The sequence below is a fragment of the Coffea arabica genome, chromosome 9c (assembly GCF_036785885.1).
Source record: "Coffea arabica cultivar ET-39 chromosome 9c, Coffea Arabica ET-39 HiFi, whole genome shotgun sequence".
NCBI lineage: Eukaryota > Viridiplantae > Streptophyta > Magnoliopsida > Gentianales > Rubiaceae > Coffea > Coffea arabica.
This window is the reverse complement of record NC_092326.1, coordinates 6,325,362-6,344,354: the sequence shown is the minus strand read 5'-3', so window position 1 is coordinate 6,344,354 and position 18,993 is coordinate 6,325,362.

Here is an 18,993-nt window from a genome sequence, read left to right as displayed (position 1 = left end):
GTAAAATAGTCGTGCCCGCACAGTCTTGGGAAAACGGCTATATCTCACTGTAGGAAGGTCGAAATCAGGTGCCGTCAGTGGCGTTGGAAACTAGATTCAAAGGCCTTTCCAACTGTATCAAATAAATACTCTAGTTCATCTCCTATCAGTACCAGTAGCTCGGACAAAATGGCTTATTTTTCAGTTCTGATCAGCTTCAATGCCTTAACAAAGTTACACTAATTCTTGTTGCTAACTTCATTTGTTTTGGTTCAAACTCACCCAATTCAATCTTCTAGGGTTCATAAATGGGGGAGAAAGTTAAGTAGTATCATTGGACCTCAAAATGCAATACACAACATAATTAAGAGGATCAAAATAGTCTAGCCAACCAAAGGAACCAAATCAGTCCACTATTAGCTCATAACAACTACTTTTCTTGCTTTATTTCCACTTCAACTCACACACAAGCTTAACCAATGTCTAGCCAAGTTTCTTAGGCTTGATTAAGGTGCAAATGAACCACAAAATCAAGGAGAGACCTCTCCTTCCAAAACCGGTCAGGCAAGAAGAAAGAAAACAATCCACAAGTTCCTTCATGTCACCAACCTTCATCCTCTCATTGTATTCACTTAAACAACGTGCCAAGTGTTATCTCCAACTCAAAAAGGGTCTAAAACATGTTAATACCTTAAGAAAAATCATAAACAAAGTTCAAACATTTCATCAGATACATGGTAGACAAACTAACTAACCCTACTACCACTTGCTTAGTTCAAGGAGATTCACCACAAACATTACTCATGCAACCTCTAGTTTGCCCTCAAAGCTTTAAATACTTGATATAACACCATAAAACCAAAGATTAAGGATCACATACCTCTCTTGTAAGAAGCTTGAGTCACCCAAACAACCACCAAACCAAAAGCTTCAAGCTTGAAAACACACTCTAGGGTTGAAGGCAAATCATTCACCAACTCAAGCACTTGGTCTTATGATTTTTGTTCAAGTTTAAGCTAGGGTTAGAAAGCAAGAGAAATGGAGTTTTCTTCCTTCCTTTGGAAGCTTCAAGGTGGCTGAAAATATGGTGGAGGAAATGAAGCAAAGTTGGTTTAAAATTCCTCTAATCCTTTGGTCAAACAAGATACAAGGCTAGGGTTTTGCCACATGGCCCAATTCTTGTTCAATCTTCCCTTAATCCTTGACTAATGATGTTTCAACCCTTCCAAATGTTCCAATATCTATTTAACATCTCTAGACTCTCATATAAAGTCCCAACCATAAATAAAAGACACTTGTTAAAAATGTAAGTGGCGAAATAATTAAAACCAACTCAAGAAAATGTTTCCATTCAAGTAAAAGAAAATGAAATGCAATGCAAGGGAATTGTTATAATACATGTAGAATGCAATGCAACGGCATATTATAAGTGGTTTAAATCTTAGGGCAATGCATGTAGTTTATAAGAATTGCATTTTAAAGTGAGGGTTCTCACATTATAACTTTCCTATACCTAACACACTATATTTTTACAAATCTCAACTGCCAAGTGATTTTCTAAGTTTGATCTAAATTCAAGTTTTTTGGCAACTTGGCATTCACTGTGAAAATAGATACAAAACTAGATTTTGTATGCCAAATCATCATTTCCAATGGATAGTCATGTCCTCTAGTCTAAAAACTACTCCTTTGCTTTTCCAAAAAGCAATGATTCCTATTTTCCAATTTATTCTTCACTCAGCACTGATATATATTGATGATATTTTGTTATTTAGTTCCATTTTTGAGAAACATCTCCCAGATATTGAATTTAAGTTTTTATATCAGTTTGCAAATATTGTTAAAAATTTTGGAGTCATGTTGTTTGAAAAGAAAACGATTTTAGCACAAAAAGATATCAATTTTCTTGGAATGAAGATTTCTGATGGATCTTGTACCCCAGAACAACGCATTGGAGAATCTATTCTCCATTTTTCTAAAGAAAATCTATCCAAAACCCAGATTCAACAATTCCTCAAAATTGTTAATTATGTCCAACACAACATCCCTCAAACCTCTCATCTCATCAATCCCCTGACAAAAATGTTAAGGAAAGACTCACCATCTTGGGAAAAAATTCAAACCTAGTCCATCAGAAACCTAAAAACACAATTACAAAATCTCCCCACTCTGCATATTTCAAATACTGGTAAGAGAATTCTCCAAACTGATGCCAATGACAAGTATTGGGAAACTATCCTTTTGGAAGATATGGGTAATCGTATTCGAAAATATTGTGGTTTTGCTAGTGGAAAATTTAAGCCTTCAGAACAACATTATCACTGTTCTTTCAAAGAGATTTTAGCTATCAAAAATGGGATAAAATTTTTTTCATTCCATCTCATCTCTCACAATTTCCTGATAGAAATGGATATGAGTAGCTTTCCAAGAATGATACAGGTCAAACAAAAAAAGATCCCAAACCCTCAACTTCGTAGATAGGCAAATTGGTTTTCCCAATATAATTTCGAAGTAAAGCACATCAACGGAATTTCATATTCTAATTGGTCTTCTGGTACTTATGTTTACAGTTTCACATTCTAATGGAATTTCACTATCTATTTTTCAAAGATACATATTCTCTTTATCCAAATCTCCAAATGTTTTTGCAATGGTTCAAGCCATTATCGTTTTGGACTGATCTGTTTTTACAAAACTTTGGATATTTGATCATTCATTTTTATAGACCAGTTCACATTCAAGGCCAAGAAATTCAGACTCTATTACGGACCATAGTCTACAAACAGAGTTATCACACTATCCTTGATCAAGAGCAGGAATATGTTGAGGCCCAGAGATATATTTTGAAAGAGAATTGCAGTATCCCACCAAAATCCTGGCCTAGTCCTTATGGATCATGGAATTTCCTATCTTCTCATCCTCATTGGGAACGAGTGACCAAAGCCAAGAATGACGATGCTAATCTCATGGCAGACAATGCAATGCAAGATGCACAAGATCCTTATCCAACTGGTCTCAGCCGAACATGTTAGAAAAGCAGAACCGAGGCTAAAGAGCACCCAATGAAAGGCAAAACAAGAGAAGACATCAGGATTGTATCATTGATTACAATATCACTAATCCTGATAACATGCCCTCAGATACCCCATCAGAAGAAGACATCAGTATTTAAAGTCAAGTGGCCTTTTCCATAGTCCAAGAGCCAATAATTGTAAAAGCATGTTTTAAATTTATATTTTAAGAGTCCTGTAACCCTTCGGGGTCTAAAAGCCAAAATGACCTTTCAAAGGTCAAAAGGCCAAAGGTCAAGTGATCTTTTGTTTATCTAGTAAGCCATATTTGCTTGTATGGTTTGCTTATAAAAGAAAGGAATGTAAGTCGCTAGGGGCAGAGATCGTTGGAAATAAAAGAAAGATCATGTTTGCTTTCATGACTAGTTAAAACAGTTCTCTTCTCTCTCTAATCTTGTGATGTCCCCACCTCTCGCTAGGGCAAACCCTAGGGTATCAGTGAAACGTCTGTCCAACTCTCGTCAGGACTCACGCACTCGTTCAAGCTTAATAAAAGATCACAATTAACCATCGACTTAATTAAGAAGTACTTCGAATATACAAGCTCAAAACTCCCCAAGTAAACCATATATGATTACAAACCACAAATCCCAAGTATAACAAAATTTACACTTTAATGGTCTCCAATAACATATAAAAGTATACTAGCTTCCACCAAAAGTCGCTAGTCTAGAACTTCCAACTCTCACCTCCAAAGCCTGTTAAGGAAATAAATTTAAAGGCATGAGCTAATGCTTAGTGAGGCCAAGAAAATTAAGCAAGCAAGTAAGTAACACCAATTAGTCAAATAGCATTCTTGAAAGCAAGTTTAACATGAACTGTCATTTAAATGCACAAGTAGGAAATAAACACACAGGGAAGGATACAGGAGCTCTCAAGAGCTATTTCTACGTCTCAACCATTTCAAGCCATCTGAGGTTGACTCTCCGTCAACTCAAGTAGTAACATGATCGTAGTGCTCCACTTACTTCCTCCATCCAACATAACACCCTATTAGATCGGGAACCAAACACGCATGAGGTGGCAATACTAATCGAGTATGCCAAACAAGATCTTAAAAGATCAAACTATAAAATTTCTCATGGTTCACCAAACTTCTCGACTAGGCCCTTACCGGCTCGAGTTACGAGGTTGGCCAATGGGTTGGGGCATCCCAACAAGTATAATTGGTCGATGAGACAACACTCTAATCGACTTAGAATTGTTCATGGCTCTAAATTGGGATGAGAGGCACATCCCACCCGAATAGGGTATGGTACATGTTGCTGCTCAGAGAATCGATCATAGCACTGAGTCGGGATGAGAGGCACCTCCCACCCGAATAGGGTGTGGTACATGCTGCCATTCAGTGCTCACGAGTTAAAACATGTTCGAGTACAAGTGCAATTCACAAACATTCATTTAAAAAATATTATTTAATCAAGAGAGAGAGAGAGGACGAGGGCGGTAAAGTACACCCTCGCCTCGACAAGTTCACGTATCATAAAGCACTTGTACAAATATCATTTCAATCATATTAACATTGAACATACACTTGACACTCACCAAGAGCCAAGAGCAAAACAAGAGCAAAGCGAGAGATCAGACAAGCTCCTCGGCGTCCTCTTGACCACCTCAGACATGCACAATCAGAATTACCTAGGTACTCGACCAAGACTAATACGAAAAACATTTCCTTGCTACCCACTCTCAAGGTTACAAGTTCAAGTCAAGTTAAAAGAGATTTTCTCATTAAATCATTGAAATAATACTCAAAGAGAACTCAAAAGTCATTTTCGATTCAAGTCTTGGGAAGAACTCTTAGTTCCAAGAGAAAGTACTGTATTTACTTTTGGCACAAAAATCGAAAAAAGGGTAGATAGTTTTCATCTCTTGAAACTTCTAGTCCTACGCCTAAGTTTTAGAATATAAGGAGAGTTCACATTTTCTAAACTAATGGAGTCGAAATTCATCAAAATTCTACTCATTTCCATAGTAAATATTAAAGTTAAAGGTTCCAGATTTCAAGTATAAAACTAGTGAAATTCTCATGAATTACTCTAGTCAAAATGCTCCATTTTTAGAGTTCAATCTCATGGAAATCAAGGGCATAAGACTAGGATTGCAATCCATTTCTCAAGTATGAAGTAAGGTGCAATTAACCAAGAAAATTAAGCAACCAAGAAAACACATCAAGAGAGGTTCAATCCTTTGGAAACCAAGATTCAAAGTGAAGGTTTAAAGTTCAAAGAGACCTTGCATCCAACCATGAATCAAACTTAAAATGGACTCACAATTTCAAAGGAAAGTTAAAAGTTCTTAAAAGAGTATTTTGTTTGAAACCAGAAAATTCCAGCTTGTGCGACACCATTTGGAAAAATCATAACTCGAGTTTTGTAAGTCCAAAAATTGAAAATTTTATACCGTTGGAAATTAGATTTAATGTACTAAAATCTCTAGAAGAATTTTTCCAAGATTCAAATCCAAAATCATTCAAATTTGACATCAAATTCACTGTTCCAGACAAAACAGAACAAAACAGGTTTGCAATTTCAGTAAATTTTGGAAATTTGGCAAAATTCATAGAAATAGAATCATTCCTTGAAATTTATACCACTAATAGAACTCCAAATCTAGTTTCAAATGCAACAAACAGAACTCAATTCGGGCCTTTCTACACCAACATACAATAGTTTTAAAAAAACTGATTTTTGGAACCTGTTTCACGGAATTTCCAGTTTGAAGTACTTGATAGAGTTTTAAAATCTGGTCATAACTAAAACTACACAACTCAAAATTTAGCGTGGTTTATGGCGTTGAAAACTAGATTCAAAATGCTCAAAATCACTAGAAGGAACTATCTTAAAATTCATTTTACAATATAGGTGAAAATGAGTTATAAACTGCAGCTATGATTGTTCCTAGGATGGAAATAGTGACGAAAATCAGTTAATTTTTGTCGGTTCACTACGACTCATAGAAAATGAACTAGAAGGTGCATTTTATACCGTTGGAAAGCCCTCGGAGTCTAGTTTCATATGCCATAAATGATACTTGATTTTGACTCCTGGACGAAAAGTTATGAGCCAAAACGTGAACACTAGTCTAGCATCCTGATCAGAAAATTTTCCAGATTGCATCCTCAATTTAACCCAACTTTAATATAATCAAATGAAATGCATTTTGAGAGATAATTGACACACATAAACACCAACATATAATAAGCATTTTGGCTTCAAAACAACCACAAAATTCGAAATTAAAATGAAGGAAATAACCAATAGAAATTTCGAACAGCATGCTTCTTTCTCTCTTCAAGTTTTCTTTTCAACTCTCAACCGAAACCAAGTTACCATAACTCATCAAAATAGCAACTAAACAAGAAATTCCTCAAAGCCACTTCCTAAGAAGCCACCTCAAGTCCTCTACCTTGTGTCAAGGTTCAATGAACCCATCAACAACCCAATAATTAACTAGATAGAACTAATTAACTACTATAAGTTGAGAGGAAAAGATGAGAGCTTTGGAGGATTACCTTGCTTCTAAGAGATGCAGACCAAACCACTAGTGTTTAAGCTCTATACCACCAAACTCCTTCAAGTCTCCCTTCAAACTTGATAATGAACCAAGAAAGTGAGCAAGACTGGAGAGTGTTTTTGGAGCAAAAATGGAAGACAATCTAGCTGAAATTTTTGTAAGACAGGATGAAGGAAGGGTCGGCCAAGAGGGGAGCAGAAGAGAAGGGTTTGTGTGGTTGTTGGTGAAATGATGGAATGACAAGGTAGAAATGACATAAAGGTGCTTTGGTACCCAAAAGTCAACAAATGAATAGGAGGCCATTAGTACTCCTAATTGAGCTTAATTTAACTCACTTACCTATAATCCATCAATTAATTTTTCTTAGTCTAGTATTGATCATCTTTAATTCTCCGAAACTACTGCACTCTCGAATCAAATTTTGCCTCGAAAAATGTATTCACTATTTTTCACTAGTTGAGTTGCAGAAAAATTAAGGGTTTGTTTGGATTGTCGTTTATTTGCCAAAATATATTTGTTTACATTATCATTACAATTTCCAACACACCTTTTTATCTTTCCAATTACCTTTTTATCTCACATACATCACATCACAAAAAGTGCTACAGTAAAAATATCTCTAATAATTCACAATCCAAACAAACCCTAAGTTTACTAGCGAAATGTTTTAAAATATAAAATGAAGCATTGTTTCATGCAAATGAAATTAAAATGGATGAAATAAATTAATCGGAGTAAATGAATAAATAAATAATTAAATAAGCCAGTAAAATAAAATAAAAATAAGCAAAACAAAAATTCGGATCCTCAAATCCTTCCCCCCTTAAAAGAATTTCATTCTCGAAATTCATATATTGATTCAGAAACAACTATGAATACTTCTTTTGTGAGGACTTGAAAATTTTCTTATTTATCGAAGATTACAAGTTTACTCAAATATTTATTTACACATTTTCTCCGAATTATTTATTTCGACCATTTAAAAATCCATTTATATGGAACAATGCCTCTTTTATATTTTAAAATATTTTGTTGGAAAATTCACTTTTCAAAAATTCGTTTAGTTCGGAATAACGAGTACACGTGTTTCGAGACTATACTTGAATCGGGAGTGTATTAATATTGAAGAATTAAAAATGATCAATAGTAGATTAAGAAAGGTTAATTGAGGAATTAATACTCAACTCATGTGAGGACTCCCAAAAATTTACCTATTTTAAACTCCTACTACTAGCTCATTTAATTATTTATTTGGCCAATTGCCCTGAATATTATTTTCTAACCTCTCTAAACCTAATTACATGGGTCTATAGCTTCGTTATATTTTTAAAATAACTCGTTTCAAAATTTAATTGTTGGAAGCTCGTTAAGTGAAAATAGTGAATACGTGTTTGGAGATTTTAGCTGATTTGGGGTGTAATAAATTTGAAAAATTAGAGACTTGCATGATGGACTTAAAATAGGTATTTTTATGTTTAAATATTCAAATGATAGTTGTTAATACCATCGTTATAAGAATTTTTTGAATGTTTCGCTTTATCGCGCTTAAATTGGAAATACGCGTTTTCACACGCGCAATTTAATTAAGGGACTTTAGACCCTTATTTTGGGACAATTAAGAATAAATAATATTTATATGAATATAAGTGCATTAAAGGTTTAGTGCACTAGTGAAATAAACTCGAGAGGAATCGAGCACAAAACACGCGCGTATACGCGCGAAGAAGAGTTGACTTTTGGACAAACACATGGGCCACACATTAAAGCTTCTCTTGGAAGCTACTTTTGGACAAACACTCTCTCTCTTCTCTCTCATTTGGCCGGCCATCAAGCTTGGAAAAAAACAGCCAAGAGTTCTTCAACTTTCATCTCCAATTCTTCACCAAAACTTCCTCCAATTCACTCCGAATTTTACCCACACTTAGTTTAACACTTGGAGATTACAACTAGCTAAGAAAAGGAGCTGCTGTCCTCGGTTTTTCTTGAGCAAGGAGGGCCAAAAATTGCTGACTTGCACATCTAGGAGAGTAAGTGACAATCAACTCTTCAATTCTTGTTTTATGGAAGTAGTTATGCACTTTTAAGAGCATGCATGCATATAGGTAGCTTGGTTATGTTGAAAAAATTGTTGTGTGGGCTCTATGAACCCCACTTGGATTGGATGGACTGATTTGGTGATTGATGATGAAATTAATGTTGGTTTAGTGCTTATATTAGTGTAATAATGTTGGGTTGTTGATAGAAATTCAAGGATAGTGCAATGAGTAAAAGTGACCATTTTACCCCTGCTATGTTCGAGTACTTTGGTGCGAAATTTTGATGTTCTAATGGCTTGTTTATGATGTATACATGCTCTATTGAGTGTGTAAAAAGTTTCATTGAAAAATAACATAATTTGGTCACCCAAATGTATTGATTTCGAAAGCTTAGGAAACTGGAAAATGATTCCCGTAACTGCCAGGCAGTCATTTTGTTTCAGCTATAACATTTTACTCCGGTATCGAAATCAAGTGCCGTTTGGAGTACTGGAAACTAGACATTCCTAGCTTTCTATTTGTATAAAATGCACATCCTAGTTCCACTTGTGTGAGCCAGACCATTCATTTAAAGATTTCTATTCTGTTTCGTTGGTTCACTACAAGACAGAACATGAACTACAAATTAATGCTCAGTTATGAGCTAGTTGTGGATGGATTTTGAAAATGGTTTCTTCTGATAAATTGTAGCTCTATGAATGTGTTTTCCAACGCCACCAACCACACTCAATTCCAAGTTGAATTGAGCAAGTTGTGACCAAAGTTTGAAACTGACCTAGTATTGAACACAACCTTCTTTTGGTTAAGTGAATGTCCTGATTTTTGTGGGACTTGTACTCGAAATTTTTGGTGATTATCATCCAAATTGTGTTTTGGGATACCTCTTAGACATTTTTTATGCAAATGGACCATGTTTAAGATACTTTGTAGGCCAAACGTCTTGAAAACGGAAAACGAAACTCACAAGGCAGATTTGCTTTGTAATTTTGGAACTTTGGTGATTTGGTTGACCAACTTTCCGTGCTTATTTATCTATGAAATTTGGTAGAGGAATAACTCTTATATGGTAGTGTAATGCTGCTAATTTTGGTATTAATCCAAGGCCGTTTCATTATTCAACTAACTGTAGACACCAAAATTTTGGTGTAGTTTTATTTATTTTTATTTTTATTTGTTTTTTTAGTTTTTTATTTCCTTTTAGTTTTTTATTTTTATTTTAATTTTTAATTTTTAATTTTTATTTTTAAGTCATTTTAGCATAGAAATTTATCAAAAAAACATGCTTTAGTTATTTTAGATTCAAGATTATCGTTATTTAATTAAAACAAAAAGAAAAAAAAGAGAAAAAGAAAGAGAAAAAAAAGAAAAAAAGAAGAAAACAAGCTCATGCACTGAGCCACACAGGATCCGAGCCCTTGCCTTCATTTTTTTACCACCACAAGGTACAAAGCGAAAAAAAAAACTCCAATTTCACTTCTTGACTCCATTTTTCTCCTCCGTCTGATTCGTTCCAACAAAAATCCCTAGCTTGATCCAAGGTTTGTGATAAAACATAAAAATCTAAGGCTGTAAAAAAATGCAAAAACAAGATGGAGTTTTCCGTGCCTTTGATGCTAGGGTTCAGGAGGGAGTTTCTGATATAAAAAGCTGGAGAAAGCTAAGGTTTGGAGAGGAGGTTTTTGGACGGCTGGTTGAGTGAGGGAATAAGGAGAGGATTTGACGGCTGGTTGAAAAGGGTAGAGGAGCCTAGGGTATGAAAAAGAAATCAGAGGACGGCTAGGGAGAGAAGGAGAGTTCGAGTAAGAGAGGATAAGGAGGGGTTGGCGGCTGAAGGAAAAACAAAACAAAAGGCTACGGGGGTTTCTGAAAAAGAAAAAGGGGCAGCCGAGAGCAAGAGGAGGATAGAACCACTTTGAGAGATAGAAAACAGAGAGGGGACGGCAGAGAAAATCTGGGAAGAGAGAGACGGAGCGAGGGAGAAAACCAGAAAGAAAAGAGAGAGATAGACAGAAACGAGAGAGCTCTCGGCTAAAAAAAGAAGAAAAAGAAAAAGTGAGAGAGGCTACGGGATCAACGAGAAGAGAAAGCCAGGAGGAGGAAAAGAAATCTGAGATCCAAGAGAAGGAGAGGAGCTACTGGAGTCTTTCTTCTTTCTTCTTTCTTCATCGCTACTAAATTCCATCGAAATAGCACTGTAAGGTTTCTTTTTTAGCATAGATAGTTTCTATGAGAATCATGGGTTGTTTGGTGTTTCTAGTGGTTATGTGTGTTAGGTGGTTGTATTATCTTGTTTGGTTATGAGCCCGTGAATATGGCGAAAAGATTTGCAGTAGCTGTTTTCCTTATCATTGTAGCTTAAAGCTGTTGCCTTTTGCTGTTATTTTGCATGACAAGTTTGTTAGGATTCCAAATCTGGTTGGTGTTGTTTATTTCATTCCCAAGCTGTAATTTAGTAGCAAAGACGTTAACTTTGAAAGGAAAAATGATATTTACTTGACCAGTTCATTTGAAAATACGCCTGAAGTCATATGTTGGATAAGTTGTGAAGGTCCCCAGTTTGTGCGTGTTTTCCATTCTGATTTTCATGCTGAAATCCAAAGGTCTTACATTTGCAAAGTTGGAAAATTGCTTGAGGATTTTGTTGGCTAAATTTAAATGGTATTTAACTGATTTTTGCGCATAAAAAGAAATCTGCTGCAACAAGCTCTAAGCTTTCGGCTTATTGCAGCAGTACATGCGGACAGTTGTTGCTCCCTTTGGTTTGCTGAACTTGTGGTTTGGTTAACATGTTCCTTTTGTCTTTTGTCTGTTGTTTGATTGTTATGTCATAAACATATCAGCTATCAATTAGTTTTGAACCTGGGGGGAATGTTAACTATGCATTTAGTATCCATTTCTTGTCTAGGTTCAATGTCTGGAAGAGCTGAAGTTTCTTGCTGCATTTTAGTGGTTGTTCTCACTTTCTTGGCCTGGTTTCTCTCAGTTGATCAATGAGTAAGGATTATGTGGGTTGGGGCTGATGAGATAACAGGTTGTTACAGTTTTTATACGGACCCAATTGCATGAACTGAGCTGTAAAAGTCACAGTAAAATTCTGTTGCAGCATAAGTTTCAACCGTGCTGAGTTTTTGTTGTTGTTAGTTGTCTTGGCTGCATTTGTTTAAAACTAGAAAGCATCCAGTTAAAGTCTCCTAGAAGAAGAAAGTTTCGCTGGAATCTGTCTTTGAATCTGTGGGCATGTTTGCCGTGAGCGTTCATACCTCTGCCGCAATCTTACATTCAGTTGCATTATGGCGCTAATGATGTTTGTAGTGTTTTCTTGATGCATGAAATCTCGAGTGCCTCCTGCTGCTCTGTGTTTTGGGTCATTTTTATTGCCTTAATCTAGCCCATGATGTGTTTTATCATTGCATTCTGTTAAGATGAGCTTGGAGTTCTCGGTTGAATGAAAGAAAGCTGCATCTCTTTCTCATGTTTGTGCTGCTTTTCCTTTGTCCCGTAACAGCCCATGAAGCTGGATTCCTCACCTTGTTTGCATGCACAATTTTATGTCAATGATGGTTATAGAGAAATTGATGAGGCTTGGGCTTTGTTTATAATGTTAGTCATTTTTCTGGGTTGTTATCAAGCTACGAGTTCGCAGCAGAAAATGGTAGAAAGGAAGCGTCAGTTTGCTGGAAGTTTTCATTTGCATGCACGGATAATTTTCAAAAAATTTCCCTTTGGCCCCCCAAGTCTCCCTTTGTTTCTCTATGGCCCAAGTAAATTGAAAAATCCGTCAAAGTGATCCCTCAACCTTTCTTTTTCCTTTCAATTGGACCCTAATTTTGTGAATCATGGGTTGTTTAGTTATTTAAATGCTTTCAATGGTTCAACTTCATGTTTATCTGGTTATTTGAGATGCCTTGACCCTTTTATTGTTTTGAAGCTAATCTTTTCCTTCGTTTCATTACCATTGCAAGGGAGGTAACCTCTATCTCCTTGAATTTATTTTTCCTACGTGCTCCTACGTGTTATGTGTGAATATGCATGCTTTAATTCGCTTTTCATTTTATGTTTAATTGTCTATTTTGCTTTCTTTTATTTCGCCTTTTTAATTAGCAAGTCATTTGAAGGCACTTGAATGCCAAATTTGTAATAGTTAGATATTTATTTATTTTGTTCCGTTTCCCCCTTAGATTGTAGCAGGTATCCCCCTTTGTAATAGATAGGGTTTATGTGCTATGTGCTTGTGTGTGCCTATGTATTTATCGCTTTCCTAGGCCTTTGCATCTAGATATGCATGCTTACGTGTTATGTGAATTACGTGCTCACATGCTTACTTGCTTTAACTATGCCTACATACTTGTATATATATGGTGAATGCAAATGCACGTTACCGTGGCTAGTCCAATGCTAGTCATGGTCTTCACCTCGAGCCCTCACAAGTCCAATGCTTGTGAGAGAGCGTTAGACATGGGCTAGTCCAACGCTAGACCCTTAGGAGCCCCTTGAGCGCTAGATCATATTTGTGTGACTACATTACATTCTCATGCATATTTTTTCACCTTTTAGGGTTCTTACCATGTTGCATGATACTTTCTTATATAAATACATCCTTTATCCCATATTCCCTTCTATTTATATCCCTTCCCCCATATTTTCTATTATATGTATATTCCTTACCCCTTTGTATGGAAACATGACATTAGACTTGCATTTCATATAAGCATTAGAACTAGGTTAGTTCATTTGCTTGATTAGATTAGGGAATAACCCCTTGGATATGGGATATGAATGAGTTTGGCTTCTCTAGCCTTAGCACGCTCGTATTCCCTCTATTAAAGGGAACATTGAGTCACGAATATTAGTCCCCCGCACCTGACATGATGCATTCCTCTAAGACATGTATATTTGTATAATTATTTCATTCTTTTTTTCTTAGAGTCTCATATTTTTGCATTATTCGTGACCTCTCCAAAGAGTCATTATTGGGAATTACAATTAATGTAATTGGCACCATTCAAGCTTTGAAGAGAAATTTTGCCCCCGATACCCTCCTAGGTCTAGGGTTTGCATTCATATAGTTCATTCCAAATGTGATAAATTTTTCGGTTAAAACAAGAAAATCTTTGACTAAATCACGCAACTAGCTTTGGCTAGGTCGAAGGGGTGCCTTGGATTTCATCCTTGTCTTCCCCTTCGTCAAATGTGACTCCCGAACCTTTTTCTTTGATTTACATATACTAGGAGTCGTTTAAAAGGGGGTTTCTTCCACTTTTTCCTTTGAAAACTCATTTTAGGTGACTTGGTACACCTTAACTCTATACCAAGTGGCGACTCCATTTTTCATTCAATGAACCCTTTTGAAACTATATTTTGGGTCAAATCGTCGCATTTTTATGTCCCATTTATACCCATATTTTTCATTTTCTTTTTCAAATCAAAAATTCACTTTTTAAAACCATTTATTTATTTTTCTTATAAAAAATGGGGCGCGACACTAAACTTCCAAAGTTCATGGTTTGAATCTGGAATACCCTTGTTTAACAAAGAAATTTGGATAATTTTGAGCTACCATATCTTGGTGCCCAAAACTTCAATTCTCATTCCACTTGCTCTATTTAAACTTGGATTACAATTCTAATAGAGTTCCAAATTTCAAAAGTTAGTTCAAATTGAGTGAATTTTGTCGAATTTTCAAAGTTAGCCAAAAACCAACATAAAACTATCTTGATAACGCAAGTTATCAACTTTAAGCCAAAATTTGAATGCCTTCCACTTGGAAAGATGTCTTCTAGAAATTTTAGTACTTTGAAAGATGTTTCCAACGGTACCAAATTTTTCAATTTTGGACAATCAGGGAGTGAGTTATAATTTTTCAAAGATTACACCAAAAAAATCAAAAATTGTGACCATTGGAAAGAAATTCGAGGAGGAAAACTATTCATCAGAATCCGGCCTTGAATCCAGCCAATTCTTGGCCGGATAAGTGGCCGGATTGGTGATGGAATTTGAAAAAAATGGAGGATTGGTCACTGCCTCCAATCCGGTCAGGAATCCGGCCGAATTGTGACGTCACTACCCTCTTCCGACTTCGGTCGTTCATTTTGAGATCGATTTGCTTGTACTCGTTTCCCTCCAATGATTTTATGGATGATGATTCGTTTGCTCGAGTCTTGTAACTCTTTTGAGCTCGATTTTTAAAAGAAAACTAGGCCGATCTTCGAGATATTTTCTAAGTTCGTACAAGTGTACGACCTTCCTCACTGTTTGAGGATTATCAGTAATGGTCCATTGTTAATTGGTCAGACACACAAAAGGACCTTCAAGAGGATCCCCCAGTGAACGCCTAAAGCTCCGAGTGACATTTCTTCCTCGTTACTTATATTGGTGAGTGTCAAGTGTATGAATACTTGATACATGCTTAATTGTTATAATTGTTTGAAGATTTTGAAAATGGAGGCGAGTGTGTATTTTACCGCACTCATTCTTATTTGAAATAAATGACTCATGATTCGAATGAAACGAATGAATTATGAATGGTTTAATTGAATATAATGAGATGATTGAATGATTGAATGAAATGGAATGGTATGCTAGGGCTACATACGTCGCTGGAGTGAATCTCCTCGACTTATAAATGTTAACTGGGGGACGCCCAAACTCATAGGCAAACCTTGGATTCGAGCCGGCATGGGTTTGGTCGGAAACCTTGGCGAGCCATGAGAATTACATGATAAGTTTGATCTATTTGAGAGATCTTGTTTGGCATACTCGTTGAAGTATCGCCTTATAAATGACGTTCGGGCCCGGTGGGGGTATGTACGGTGGACGGATGAAAATAAGTGGTGATCTATGGATTGGAAATACCAACTCGGTTGACGGAGTGTCATCGCAGAAAGGCATACGAATGGCCTTGGCAAAGCATGTGAAACTTAACTCCTGAGAGCTACCACATCCTTGAATTGTTCCTGTTTACATCTTATTGAAATTATCAATTACTTGTACTTTATCAATTGACCTGTTATTTGGGCTTGTTACTTGGACTATGTGCTTGCATGTGTATTCTTGGCCTCACGAGCGTTTTGCTCACCCTGTAGATTTATTTTCCTTAACAGGATTTGAGTTTGGAATGAGATTCGGAGGAAATTCTCTCTTGTGTACTCTTGTAATAGGGTTCCAAGTCTTTTATCTAGACTTTTGGCTATTGTATATTTTGGACTGTATTATGGAAACCCGATGTAAGGATTGGGTGATTGTTATATATTGTTAAGATTGAACGCTTCCGCACTAATTGTATTTATATTATCTGGTTGTTGGCTTCTAGCACCGCTATAAGCTTGAACAGAAATTGCTTGAGTCCTGGCGAGAGTTAGGCAGGGGTCTCGCGGATACCTTTTGGTTCGCCTTAGGGAGAAATGGGGCGTCACATCTTTCGGCTCTCTTCTTCTACTTTCCAAGTCGCTTTTTCAATTCCATGATTTTTCCAAAATCCACAATACAAGATCTTAACATGTCTTCTAGGGTTTGAATTGTCCTTTCCGATTGCCCATCGGTCTGCGGGTAGTAGGTGGTACTAAAATTTAGCTTAGTCTCTAAGCTCTTTTGTATCTTTTGCCAAATCCGAGACACAACCTAGGGTCCCGATTCGATACTATACTCACCGGTATCCCATGCAACTTTATAATCGTCTAAAATTTCCTTTCCAGGATGGTAGTTAAGCATATAATCATAATTTTTCAAAATTTTCATCCATCTAAATTGCCTCAAATTCAACTCCTAGAACCCTTTTCCTCATTATTAGCCACAAACAAAGAATTTGTGTTCAAATATAAGAATAAGGTGTAGAAATTGAATCACGGATAGGGGTTTAATTCCAACCAAACACAGATATGTAATATCACTAATCAAAACATCAGACCCTACGTTCACTGTTCCTAATAGAGATACAACATATATATAAATCTTTTACTACACAGAGTTTAATAAATACAGTTATTTCAAGTAAAATGTCACTAATTGCTAACTTAACTATTACAGCAGCTTCACCCTCATAAAATTCATTTATTTTGAGCAATTCCTCACTTGATATCTAAGTTAGCCGCATTTGAAACATGCACCAGTTTTCGAATAACATACTCCCGTGTGACTTTTGTTATAGGTTTCACACTTAGCAGTTACGCCTCTCTTCTTGAAGTGTTCATTCTTTCTTTTCCCATTCCCTTTTATCCTTCATAACGAGTTCATCTTCACCAATTGCTTTACGTTTCCTTTTAGTATCGTGAGAACTTCCTTCACCCCTTCTAACTTGATTGCTAAGAATGTCTTGAGATGTTACTCGACTAGGCGAATGCACCAATTCAAATTTATTCTGCACCTCTTCTGAGATCTCTTCGTATTTCTTTTCCAATTCCATGTTCTTGTATAGCAGCTCAATTTTCTTCGCATATTCTTGTTTCCGTCATCCTTCCCAGTAGTCGGCCAATTTCTTTTGAAATTATACCTCCTTTCGAAGAATGTCCATTTCCTTATGCATATCTCCCAAATTTGTCATCTTACCGATTGGCTTAAATCAAATGCTAGCCTGCCAGACAAATCAAAGGATCAAATGAGTAACTATTCACAATGAAAAAGTCTGACCATATTACTCTTCCGTTATTTTGCTCATAGGTTACCCCAAAATATAAATCTTAACTATTCTCGGCTTAATATGGACGAGTTCTTGGGTCTTTCTACAAGGATTACTATCACCACTTATACACATAACAAAATACGGAATTATATTCCTTAATATAAAAGTTCCATACCCTAACTCACTCTCCAATACTCACTTACACAGTTGCTCAAGAAGAATCCCTAACCTCTTACTCTCACTAGTGCCTTATACTATCCTCTCAAGCCAATTTTCTACTGCTTTGAGATCAGATCCTCCATGAAACTTAGGTGGGGCGAACTTCAGGAACATCTTTAGAGATCTATTCTTACCCCTCTCTTGGTGTCTAGATTAGTTGACTGGCTTAGAACCTTGGCGCTCAGCTAAAGATTCAAGAACATCAGTTATGCGGTTAAATGCCGTAACCACTTGGTCACTCCCTTCATTCCTCGGGATTTTGGTTCGGACCAATCGCTCATCCCTCATCTCTCTCGGAAGTGCGGGGTTGTTCAAACCCACGTCCACGACTCCATTCACGTTCTCACCGATTCATATAGCAAGACTCTAAACGCATAATTAAAAGAGGAAAAGTAAGCGTAGAAATTTAAAACATATGCAAGTGGCACGAACACTTTAAATTAAAGTATAGATCTTTACATAAACTAAAAGTCATGATACATGTCAAAAGTGCATACTATAAGTCAATAATATCAAATACAGGACATAGGCATCCAAGTGCATCAAAATACAGGGATACATGCAATAAAATACAAAAGGCCTCAAGGCAAGGTTCACCCCTACTAAATCCTTAGCAAGAAAAATCAAGAGATCAGAAAGTCACTAGTTTAAGTAGACCGTACTAGTAGACCCCAACTATCGTTGACAAAAACCACTAAAATAGAAAACTACTAGCTTAATGATTGGCAGAGTCAGAAGTCTCGACTACCCCAGTAGGTTTAACCTCGTCTTCAGCACTAGGGGTTGCGTTTCCTGTCCCTCATCAAGTATCTTGCCATCCACTACTTGTTCAATCAAGGTCACACATTTAGCTATCATTCGCTCAGTTCGGTCCCTTACTTCTCGTGACACCTAGCAAGTCAATGATTAGCCTTTTGAAGCTGCTCATGAAGGGTTTCTACTCTATTTCGCTCTTTAAGTACATTCATCTTTAGCTCATGAAACTTAGTGGTTTGGGCGTCCACAGTTGCCCTCAACTCTTAATTATCCTCTTGGGCTATCCTATTCATATTAGATAATTACCTCCAATCATCGATTACCGCTAGTACCACATCGTTAGAGTATGAGTAAGTCCGCCAACAATCACATGAAAGCCTATTTCGACGAACTGGGGTCCACTGCCAAAGAGGACCCCCAACCCTTTCTCGATAACGAATCACTGGAAGATGCCTCAAAAGCGACTCATTTCTACCATTTCTTTCCATGACCTACAATTAATCCACAAAACTAAAGGTTAAGACCTTATAATCACTGGTGCTATTCAAAAATTTAACTTAAGATTTATCATGAATTTCTATGACTAAAAGTTCACAACTAAAAACTCCTAACCCTATTCCAGGTATTTTAAATCTAGCGCTCTGATACCAATTGTGATGCCCCCATCTCTCCCTAGGGTATCAGCGTAACGCCTGCCCAACTCTCGCCAGGAGTCACCCACTCGTTCAAGATTAATAAAGGATCACAATTAACCATCGATTTAATTAAGAAGTATTTCGAATATACAATCTCAAATCTCCCA